The 12,046-nt window shown below is 46.2% G+C and overlaps 1 long non-coding RNA gene across 1 annotated transcript in view; it reads right to left on the reverse strand.

Moving 5' to 3' along the window:
- Positions 1–1,610: 1,610 nt before the first annotated feature.
- LOC111834983 (uncharacterized) overlaps positions 1,611–12,046 on the reverse strand; it is a 31,450-nt gene continuing 21,014 nt past the window's right edge. Inside the window, exons 2-3 of the long non-coding RNA XR_002836117.2 lie at positions 2,473–2,576; positions 1,611–1,777 (exon numbers count right to left, since the gene is read on the reverse strand). This is a non-coding gene — a long non-coding RNA (uncharacterized lncRNA). The remainder of the gene's footprint in view (positions 1,778–2,472; positions 2,577–12,046) is intronic.

Genomic DNA, 12,046 nt, shown 5'->3' on the forward strand with positions numbered 1-12,046 from the left:
ATTCAAGCACAGTCCCCAGAGCTGAGAAGAGAAATAATTATTGCCTGTGAACTGTGCCTTGATCATTCTAAAATGGTGCTGTTTGTGTGGGCCCAAGTCCCACTTGCAGCGCCATTAAGACATTACTGTCAAGGGCTCCATCTTTGTGATGCCCCTGTGATTATCAGAGGTATGGCTCAAAAACACCCCCTAAACGCTCAGCTATTAACGAGCAGGTGGGTGCATAACGTGTGGCGGACACTATTGACTGAACACGGGAGGACAGCACACTCGTCTTTCTATGAAATTGGAGCCGGCTTAGCGTGTGAGCAGCTACCACACACACCTCAATGTGCAAGGTCACCAATATTGCCATGACGATGGGATGAAAATTAAACTCCTCCCACTCGAATAAAAGGAGGCAGTTTGGGGAGCTGCTCCAGGTATCAATCTTGTGGGCTGTCCCCCACCCCAACACCCCCCTACACCAAGAGAAGGAGCAGGACATTTCAATCCAGCGGAACGAGGGTCTGGGATCGGGTCCAAGGTCACCTCTGTGTGCTTCCTGTCTGACAGACAGCAGAGATAAGGCGTCTTTACCTACCAGAAACACACTTTTCCCAGGAGGTACTGAATGCCTTGCCTCCCTTCATTTTATCTTGTTCTTAATTCAGTTTCTTTTGTATATAGTGCCCTTCCCAACATAATTGGGCTAAAGAAAACCTGCAGCCAGGTTTGCAGAACATTATAGCAAATGTGATTACCCTTCAAACACAATCTTAAATTATGATTAACCTCACATGTCTTACATTCCTATAATGTACAATTTTTCTGGGTTTAACTTGAACCCTAAATAGGGTTATCAGAAGGAAAGGCAGAGACAGAAGGAAAGAGGTAGAGACGGGAGGTGAGGTAGAGACAGGAGGAAGGAGGCAGAGACAGGAGGTGAGGTAGAGACAGCAGGAAGGAGGCAGAGACAGGAGATGAGGTACAAACAAGACAAAGGAGGCAGAGACAGGAGGTGAGGTAGAGACAGGAGGAAGGAGGCAGAGACAGGAGGTGAGGTAGAGACAGCAGGAAGGAGGCAGAGACAGGAGGTGAGGTACAGACAGGATGAAGGAGGCAGAGACAGGAGGTGAGGTACAGACAGGATGAAGGAGGCAGAGACAGGAGATGAGGTACAAACAGGACAATGGAGGTAGAGACTGGAGATGAGGTACAAACAAGACAATGGAGGTAGAGACTTCTGTAGCTGGATGCACACCCACTCCGCTGTCAAATTAATCGATTAACCCTGGAGTGGGAGCTTGAGTCTCCCCCTGGAGAAAGTGGCCCCGCCCCCACACTCCCCCCATAAAGCCACTCAGCAGCAGCACTTTCAGCTGATTGTCCATCCCTGTCAAGTGGCGATTTTTCGGTCTGACTCTTGACATGGCTCAACGGACAGATGATGTTTAAAGCACCGATCAGCTGCCGCTGTACCCGATACCTGTACCGGCTTATTGCCTGGACTCTGCTGAACTGACTCAGATTCAGATTGTTCTGATGGCTGATGGTGGATCCAGATACTGGCAGGAGGCCAGAGTCCTGGGGTAGCCCAGAGACACAGAAGAAGCAGTCGATCTCTCCCCAAATGCATTTCACGTCCCACTAACAATTCCTTCTTCCTGTCACATGGTCCCCCTGCACCGTGCCTCCTGTCTCCTCCTGTCTTCCTGCCTGGAAAGGTGCAGTGTGGCCTGCCGGGTCTAATAAGACATCCACGTTTGTCCGGGAAATCCTGCATTCGAGCATCGACCTGTGGAGGGAAGCACTTCAGCTTTTAATGATCCACACTGACAAAAATGCCAGTTACTTCACTTTCCATTTCTCCCGAAGGCGTGTTGAAGCTGGTCTCTGGCTCCAATTTTATCTCAATGTGGGTGATTGTTTATTTTACCTTCTCCAGTCGTATCTAAGGAACACCTGATCATCATGAGCATATGTCTGTCAGGCACGTTACACTGCCAACGTGAGGCGCCAGACGCCCAGACACCCCCCCCCCCACACACACACACACACACCGGGGGCTCATTCCAGTTTTATTTCACATCGAATTCCAGGTGCTAATGCTCCCGGCTAGAGGAATGCATCACAGCACTGGTGGCAGTGCATTCGTTAGCTCGTTTGCTCGATGCCGTCGACCACCGATTTGTTAGTTTCCTCGGCAACAACAATTGCAGTTGGTGCGTGCGAACACCACCCCACGACCCTCGCTCTGTGTTTGTGATGCATATCTCCATTTTATATTACACCAAGTAAAATCCAGAGCGAACTGCACCAGAATCCATCTGCGGGACAACGACCATTACGGCAAAATGACCCAATAACTCAGGTTAGGATGGCGCAGTACGGCCGAGGCATATAACACTCTGAGGGGGGGTGAAGGAATAATTAGTCCCCATGAAAACAGGAAACCACGTGCTAATGTTTGGGTTTTATTTCAGCACTGACCTTTTGGACAGAAATAATCAGGGCAGCTCCACAATGTTTACGCCTCGCCGTGAAACATGGCCACCTGTCTCATCCGGTTACCTCGTCCCATCCTTCAACAGCGCCTTAAAAAAACAAACTTCCGTTACATTGTCACGTTGATCCAAAGCTGCTTTTTTACAGCTGAACTTGGTCTTGGTGGAGAAATTCTGATTAAATGTGATGACTTCATCAGGCCGGACCTCAGCTGGCACCTTCTGGATTCTTGGCCGAAACGCAACCCTGAGGAGAAACGTCAGGAGGATCACTGCAGGCTCACTCGCCTCCTCACAGCATGTGACTTTGGGGTTAAATTCAGTGAGCTGATCCACTGGCAGGTGAGTGCGTGTGGCTGAGTTTAGAGAGCACGACGCGGTAACAAGAGGAAGACACAGTGTCTGACAGGAAGCTGGGGAACCGGCGCCCCCTGCAGGGATGACGCGCATGGAGCCTGATTCTGGAGCATGGCGTGATTCTGTGTGCATGGCCATATTTAGCGAGGATGCAGTAACACGAGGAAGGCTCTCTGTGTGACAGGAAGGGGGGACTGGCGCCCCTTGTAGGGGGGACTGAAGATATGTCATGCCACGATTCTGGGAACACAAGCAAAGCTGTGATTTACATTTCTCATGCAACACAGGTGTCCCTAACGATGCTGACATACAGGGTACTTTCATTCCACTGTGTCACGAAAGCGATAGTGGGCTGATTTCTATATGTCATCACTCTGCTCGCAGGTGCCACCATCGCCCCCCCCCCCCCCCCCCCCGATGACACTTTTAATCTAAAGTGTTATTCAAAAACACAGACTCAGGATGCTTTCATTGTGGTTCTGGGCTCTTCCGGCAAGCTGGGCCCCTGCCCCGCCCCTTGTCATTCTTCACTCATCAAGACAAACAAACAAATGAATAAAACACTAAAAGAGAGAAAAAACAGAATAGGCTGGCCTATTTCTTAATGTTCTGTCCCTGTTTTTCACTGGAGCAATTAGGGCAGATTTAAGTCAGAGCGTAAGCTGGGGATAGCCAGGGAATTCTCCAGGATCGGGCCATTTTTCCCCTTCTCCTCGAAGCAGCAATAGAGCATGTTCAGTCAATTACAGACAGAAAACTGAAACCAAACAGAACCAGCTTCCTAAGGCCATTTTGCTGCCTAACCCTTAGATCAATTCCAGCTCATTAATTAGAATTGTAGAGCAATGATGGTCATTTTATGAACAGCATTTTCCTATTGGTGCCAGCCTTCTAAACTGACAAGCTGTATCCCCACAGCCTAAAGCACCACAGCGTGGGCACGGTGCTTGGCGCATAAGCACACACGCCCCATCTGTCTGTATGAGGCCGGCCTACACACTCACCTGCTTACTCAAATAACCAGGAGCTGGTGTACACGCTCTGGGTGGGTGGGGGGGAGGGGGGCGTGCTCATGGGGGCACCCACTCCTGCGTTAAGCATGATTAATGCCGTGGCGACTCCGCTAATGAGCGCCTTCAGATTTGGCTTCCAGACAAGGAGAAGAGTCCATTCATGCAGCGACGCCGTATCGACTTTCTTACTCTGTCCTGGGAGCAGCCAACATGAAGTTAATATGTTCGCAAATCCACGGACCGCAGCAGAAGGAGCAAACAGCCAAATAAAATGGGGCTCCTTAGTTGGCAGAAAAGGCATATTTAAGCCTTTTATTAGAATTCAACTACAAGTTTTTATTTGTTTTATTTTATATCTTTAATTTTACAGAATAGTTATGACTATATTTCTTTGCAATATAACAAAAAATAATTGTTACGCATAAACATATACTTTACTAGTATAACAAATTTATGAAAGAGTGTAACCAGCTGTTTCTGCAGAGCAGACAGACACACACATGACACACAGCTGCTTCTGCAGAGCAGACAGACACACACATGACACACAGCTGCTTCTGCAGCGCATAGACACAGACAACACGGCTATGCCCCTGCCCTCCTGCCCAAATTCCTCCCCAACCCGAATCTGTTTAAAAGCAGCAGGCTATGAACAGTGAGTGTAGAAATAGAGGGGAGTAGCCATTTCAGACTCTCATTTAGCCCCGGATTCTTCCCCAGGGGCCCCAGGCTCCATCCATCACACTGTCAGGTGCATGAATCCCGGGGGTCAGGGGTCGATCGCACCCTTCCTGGGGACAACCAAAAAGAAAAAGCAGTAATACAATTCTGCAAATCGGAATGGGAGTCGCCCCACGTAGACCTTTACGAGCGATAAGGGCCGCATTATTACATACACAGCAGATCACGGCACCCGTAGCAACAAGGGGCCTCGCCACCGTCTGCCCACGGCTGTTTGAGCAAGCAGTTCTGCTAAAAAATACGTCCCCCCCCCATACCCCACAGCCCCACACACCAGAGCAGGGGGGAATAATTTAAAAATGAACACCTGACAAAGAATAATGCTGTTGACACTGAAAAGGACTTTGAGTTTCTCTTGGTCCTGTGAGATGAAGAATAACGGCAAGAAAAATGTTTAATAAGCGAAAAAAAAGCTGCTGTATTTTAAACAAGGACAGGACCGTAGGAAGGAATGTTAATAAAGAATGTCTCAGTACTCTTTCAGGAAGATGTCATTGATCTTAGACAAAAGGCAGAAACACCTGAGATGTATTTTAGCAAGCGACGGGACTGTGGATATACTGACGAGGCAATCTCTGTTTAATTAGGCAACACACCTCGTCTCCCGTCAAAAGCATGGAGAAAGGCACATGATCATTAAAAAAAAAAAAAACCTTTCAGGAATTAAAAGTATGTCGCTCATCAAGGTATTCAGGCGCTTCAGATGTAAAGTGTCTGACGAGGAGGGGAAGAACACGGAAATGACCACGATGTCTTCTCCGATGCCGGATTGCGAGGAACGACGGAACTCGAGTGGCTGACGAATCTTTGCATGTCTGAGAAGAGAAGCTCTGAAACTCCCGGCTGCATTGTGCAGCTGACGGGTGACTGGGGCTCCCTGAATGTATACGGGGCTCTGATGGCCCCTTCAGATGAGCCGCAGGCGGTTAACCTTCATTACTCTGACCTACTCCTCTCCTGCCAGAGCTGAGGCTGTCGCCTTTGCTACAGGAATAGTAAAAGAGTGCTGCTCGAATGGAGCCGGCATCTCACACCTGCGCCGGCGGGTTTGGTTGTTCCAAGGCCGGCGTGATTGCACACGCAAGCGCAGCAGCAATATTCACGAGTGAAGTGACTCACCGACGCTGTGACAACCCAGAGTAATGGAGGAGGGGGGGTTTTTTTAGCACCCGTTCATTAGCATTGGAAGCTAACCCCACGATGGGCGCTCTCCCCCAGCACGCATACGGCAAACTTGCGTTATACTCTCGATAACTTCAGGAAGGAGGGTTTAGGGGGCTTGTGCACAGTAATGTGTGATAGACTCGTACCCGTCCTATAGCTCATGTGGCACCCTAGGTGAGCATCACCACCAGAGCCCCTCCTCTCTCTCAACTGAAATTGCCTGGCAAGTAGACACCCCCTCAGATGCTGGCAGTCTAGGTGGCCGCCTATGTCACCAATACGATTGACCAGCAATGACTGTATCCATACACCCTTTGTGTATGTCAGTGTGTCCACTTCAATGGACATCCTGATCGCGGTGTCCCCTGTAATAGACCAGAGTCCTGCTCTGGGTATTCTATGCGATGGAATGGCATCCTGCCCAGGGTATCCCCTGTGATGGACTGGCATCCTGCCCTGGGTGTTCCAAGCGATGGATTGGCGTCCTGCCCAAGGAGTCCCCTGCAATGGACTGGTATCCTGCCCGGGGTATCCCCTGCAATGGACTGGTATCCTGCCCGGGGTATCCCCTGCGACGGACTGGTATCCTGCCCGGGGTATCCCCTGTGACGGACTGGTATCCTGCCCGGGGTATCCCCTGTGATGGATTCCTCCTGCCTGAGGTGTCCCCACCCCTGTGCTCTGGGCTTCCTGTGAGAGACTCCAGGCTCTCCACAACCATGCCCAGGATTAGCAGTTATGAATGAGTGAGCGAATAAATTAATCTGTTAATACTATGTTGTTACTCCAGCCTAACGGAGTATCTACAGCACCCCTGACTGTGTCATTCACACCCTAACACGCTTCTCATTTGTTACTGACAGTTGAGAGCCCATGTAAAAGATTCAGATCCATTATTTCCAGCTTCCGATAACAAGGATTTCATTTCTATGTCCAGATGGGCCATGCTATTCTCATTTCACAAATTTTCACGCTAACTTTTGACATCCTATGATTTTCGCCAAAGCACAGACCTCTATATACCGCTGCAAATCATTTCAAAGATTCCCCCGAACAGCTTCTATTCTGGACGCCATCGATTTACCACCATCCATTGCTTACTGGATCGTTTTCCGTGGAACGGTTGGCTTATCCCGACACACAAAAACATCGATTTACCACCGTCCTTTGCTTACTGGATCGTTTTCCATGGAATGGTCAGCTTACCCAGACACACAAAAACATCGATTTCCCACAACTGTGCTCCGGGGACCAATGCAGACAGTCCGGTTCGGTCAACATCAAGAGAATGTGTCATCTGTTTGTTTGTTTGTTTGTTTGGTTTTCCGTTTTATCTGTCGGTTAAAAGAAGCTTTCATCCAGGCCCCAGATCCGACTTCCTCGATAACCAGCCAACGCTCCAAGAAGCAGAAAAAAATGCACATTATTACACAGGAGCTGGCAGAGGCTACATGCAAGCAGTATTTCATGTCTTCTGGCTGACAGATAGTGGTCCATCCGTCATGTGGGAAGGGAAATGGAAGCATCCGGAAGCGGGAATGAAAGGGGGGGTTGGGAAATGGCCTAAAAAACAGCAATGGCCAGAGTTAATGAAAATTTTGCGGATGGTTACCCCCCAGGGTCCTTTTTATCGCGGCACACTAGGGTGCGGGTCTGTTACCAGAAGGCAACAGGTTTTCCGTTTCTGACAATCTCTTATTGTCTGGGAGGCATGGACATTAGCACAGACCAGACTGGTCCGGAGACCGTCGAGACGAGGTGTCAGAATTTTAACGACGGGATGCTTTACAGCTCCACACTGTCACTGTGACGAGATCTCAAGGATTTTTTTCCCATCACCTGCCACGTTTGATCCCCGGTAAAATGCTGCCGTGGAAACCAAGGAGAAGCGGCTGAGATAACCCCCCCCCCCCCCTTTCAAACACATCACCTTAATCAGCTGCGGCTAGCCCCCACCTGAATTCTGCGTTTCAATTACACTCCCCCCTTCCAAAGGTGGTGGGGCAGCATGGAAGGACAGAGTTGGCCCTGAAAGCCTGATGTCTTTCAGCACCAGCTGATGTCCCAGCATGCTTCTCTCATTAACCCTTACCTGCCTCCCACCCACTGAGAATAGATATAATTGGGGTTTTCACTGTGATCCCCAGTTTCAGGGGGTCCACAGAAATGTATCGTAAATTGACCAAATCTCACCGTTTTCCGGCTTACTTGAATAATTCGTAAAGGGGAGGGAAAGAACCATTAAAATCTCATGTGTTAGTGTGGGAGGGGGGGCAGATCTGCTTTGTTTTCCTTTGGCGGCCCCTGTAATTCCCTGCCATGAACAGCTGGGGGCGCAGGTGCTGGGTGATGATGACTGGCAGGAGCAGACAGAACATCAGCACGAACGTCAAAATAACTCGGGGGGGGGGGGGGGTTGGATCCATCCTGGAAAGGGGGGCCAGGTTCCAGGTGACAGCTATTATGAACAAAAGTCATTTCACCTGCCCTCTTTCCAGGTAACAATGCATCGGGTGACCCAGTCCGGACTCCTGACACCAGTCCCCTGACCCAGAGAAGGAGCCGGTGTGACCTTTGGCTAATGTTCTCATCCAATCGAAACGGCACCTTCATATTCTTATCTGCACTCCTTACACCAGATTTTCTCATTGTCTGCCATTCCATCATAATCAATTATTACCCGTAATTTTAATTTTCAGTTTTTATATAACAACATATTTAATGGCATTTATTTTTCATTCATTAATTTTCATTTAATTATTATGCAGAACAAGCTTATAGATCAACCATTCAGTTACTTTTCATGTTGACACCACATGAAGCAGATGAATGATTTTTCTTTCTGCAGTGACTGTGGAACATAGCTCGTAGCTTTCGTAGCTTACCCCTTAACATTAGCTGGCTGATGAACGTCATCAGTATATTAAAGGTTCTTTCCCAATGAAGTACAGGAACCGGGTTCCTGGTTCACAGGTACTGGGCCATCTCGATCAGGAATGTTTGTAGCTACTGGCCACTTTTGTGTTTCGCTTTTCCACACCAGGAACTGTGACCTTTATGCTAAATAAGCATGAGCCACGCAAAATGTTTCTAAGTTAAACTTCACACGTCACCCCACATCACCACCAGAAAATAATGAAGGATATTAATCTATAGTTAGTTATTTGCTACTTTATAGGGAGATTGATAGCAAATATCAAAGCAGATATCAAATATCAAAATGAGACACAGTATTTATTTATGTTCTATTGATACGACCCAGAACATGTGTATAACTCGTTGCTAAATCTAGTCTGCAGATCATTCTTTCGTTTTCCAAAGAATAAAAAAACTGAAATGTTATTCCGCCAATAAGCACTGGCAGGTTTCAATGCTGGCACCAGCGATCATCGATCAAATTTTGTGATGCAGAAATATGGAGATGCAAGTAATAAGGTAGTCAGTCATTAATGCATTAAACGTAAATGCGGTACAAAATTTACTTTTGCTCAATTTTTACTCCAGTAATACTACTGTCACTAAATGATCTGAGTCAACTGTGGATCTGAGTCGTGAATGTGCCAGCATTAAAAGTCAGCAGCTAAAACCTTCCTAAAACTAACTCAAAAAAATAAAAACTGAAATCTAAGTAAAAGCAAACGAAATACAAAAACAAAGTATATGTCCAGGTCCTGCGAGGGGCTTTGCTAGTGTCAATACAGATGGTCAGAAATAAACAGCCATTTTATAAAAATTATGCGAAACCATGAGATGAGCCTTAACGTTCTAGAACTGGTAAAGGCTCAGATAGTCTAAAGTCCTTTATTACTTGAATAGTTTAATAGGCCTACATTAATAGTTTAACACGGATCTAGGTTTGACTCAGATCCCGGAGTTGGTGTTTCTCAATACTAAAAACACAAAAATCGTATTTGTGGTCTTGGCAAGACCTGTCCTGCGAACTTGCCTCCTAAGAATGAATTTGGGGCGCAATGAATCATGGGGTTGGTCTCATTTGGTGAGGATGCAGCCGGTGTATCCTTGATATTTGGGGCGGGGCAAGAACGACATTCGGGGATTTTTACCATCTTCTGTACTTCTGTTCTTCAGTATTGGAACTGGTCTTCAGTAATGGAAGATGTCATAACATGAGTATATGAGAACACAAGTAGAGTCAAGTTTGCTTATTGAGAAACACCCAATACCAACTGGACAGGGGTGTGAATTACGTAAAGTTGCAGTAGATTGCCCTCAGTGTTCTAATCTGTCAAAATGGCAGAGCCTTCAGATATTTCCATCATTGTTAAAAATATTTAGTCGATGGCGGAAAAAAACTGGGTAAGGCAACCTCTGCATTACACTGTCCACTGTACATGCCAAGATTTCCTCTCACTAAAAACTCACAGATCACAGCTCTGCCTCTTTGTCGTGTGGTTCTATCCCAAGAACAAATAGCAGATTGTGAAAAATACTAACAATACTAATAATACTAAAAACAATACTAATAATACTAATAACAATACTCATAATACTAAAAACAATAACAACAATTGTAATAATAAGGGCGGCACTCTGAAACATTGGGTAATGTTGTCACCTCACAGGCCAGATCAATCCCGCCTCTGCTTTGTATACATGTACTTTGCATGTTCTTCCTGTGGGATTTCTGCTGGTACTCCTGTTCCCTAGTGTAGTAGGAACTTGCATTTGTAGACAGACCACAGCACAATGTTTTGTTTCACACATTTCTCAACTTATGGGTGTCCGTCTGTGTATAATATCCATTATTTTTGCAGCCTAGTTCTTCCCTGCTTCTCATTGATGAAGCTTCTTCCTTGCTGTATGGGTCTTCAGTTCTGCTTCTAGGAGCCTGTTATGACCTGTCCTAGCAGTGCTCTCCACACCACTTAAGATTGCCCCTTCTTTTTGAAGGTCACTTGAGGTCATTCTCTGATGCCTCTGATGAGGCACTACCGGAAAAGTCGACGGTCATCTCTGCCATTAGAAAGTTTCTTCTGCCCTCTACCTAGATGGTTTCTGGTCGTTCCCAGTGTCTCCTGCTTCACTTTGTTCTTGTGTACTGCTATCTTAGAAATTTTGATCCCGGAAGCAACCTGTTGCTCAGCATAGCCTCAACAGAACCACGATTAAACCAGGATAAATTTTTTTATTTATATATCTAGTGGTCTCTTAATTTTTTCCAGCGCTTCATGTGCCCTGTCACTTTTTTTTATTTTATTTTTTTAGGCAAAATAAGGCTACCTAGAGGGGGGGAGGGGTGGCATGGTGGCATAGGAGTAGCACCATTGCCTTACCTCTCTGGGACTAGGGTTCAAGTCTCCACCCCAGCTCCATGTGTATGGAGTTTACATGTTCTATCCGGTGAACTGGAGTTGCCACATTGTGTGTGTGTATATACAGTGGTACCTCAGTACTCGAGCTCATTATAACTCAAATTTCTTAAAAGTCAAACCAACCAGTTTGAAAAAAAAATTACATAGAACTCGATCTGAATCTCAGATGTCGAACTGTGAACGCCGACCTAAGATAACGAGAAATGAGTCACACGGCATGTCTCTCAGTGGAAACAAAGGGTAATGCTTCAGTCTCAGCCTCGCATTCACTGTGATAGCATTGTTTGTTGGTGATAGTGCTTTTTATTGAAAATATCAGGTAATACACTGTACTTTATATCATTTTGGTAGCCATTGCTCACCAAAAAGTTACGCAATAGTTGTATAAATGTTACAACCTAAAAGTTTGCGATTTACGAACAAATTAACAAATACAGAGTAATAATAAAAATAAACAATGGACCGCATGGCATGGTCTAGTGTTGGCGCAGTGTTGGGGCGTGGCTTGGGGTAGTGTTGGGGTACATTCTTTATCGTTTTGGAAGCCATTAAGAAAAAAATGTTACGCACGGTGTACAGTGTTGGTGCACATTGTTTTTAACTTTACACATTGTTTGGATACATTTATTTTCCTACTTTACAAATTACTGTTTTGATAAATGTGCTTAGATGTGTTTAGTACAGTACTGTATATGCTCTTCTTGTTTTGTCCTGTTCATTTTGTGTTTAAATGCTAAAAAAAAAACATATTTAGGTGTAATTTTTTGGGGCCAGGAACCAATTCACTGGTTTTCCATTATTTCTTATGGGGAAAATTCAATCAGAACTCGAACTTTTTAGGATTCGAACCCGAGTTCTGAACAGATTAAGTTTGAGTTCTGAGGTACCATTGTATGTATATGTGTTCATGTGTGTGCGTGTGTACATATGCATGCATGCACCCACCCTGTGC

The sequence above is a fragment of the Paramormyrops kingsleyae genome, chromosome 10 (assembly GCF_048594095.1).
Source record: "Paramormyrops kingsleyae isolate MSU_618 chromosome 10, PKINGS_0.4, whole genome shotgun sequence".
In the NCBI taxonomy this organism is placed as follows: Eukaryota; Metazoa; Chordata; class Actinopteri; order Osteoglossiformes; family Mormyridae; genus Paramormyrops; species Paramormyrops kingsleyae.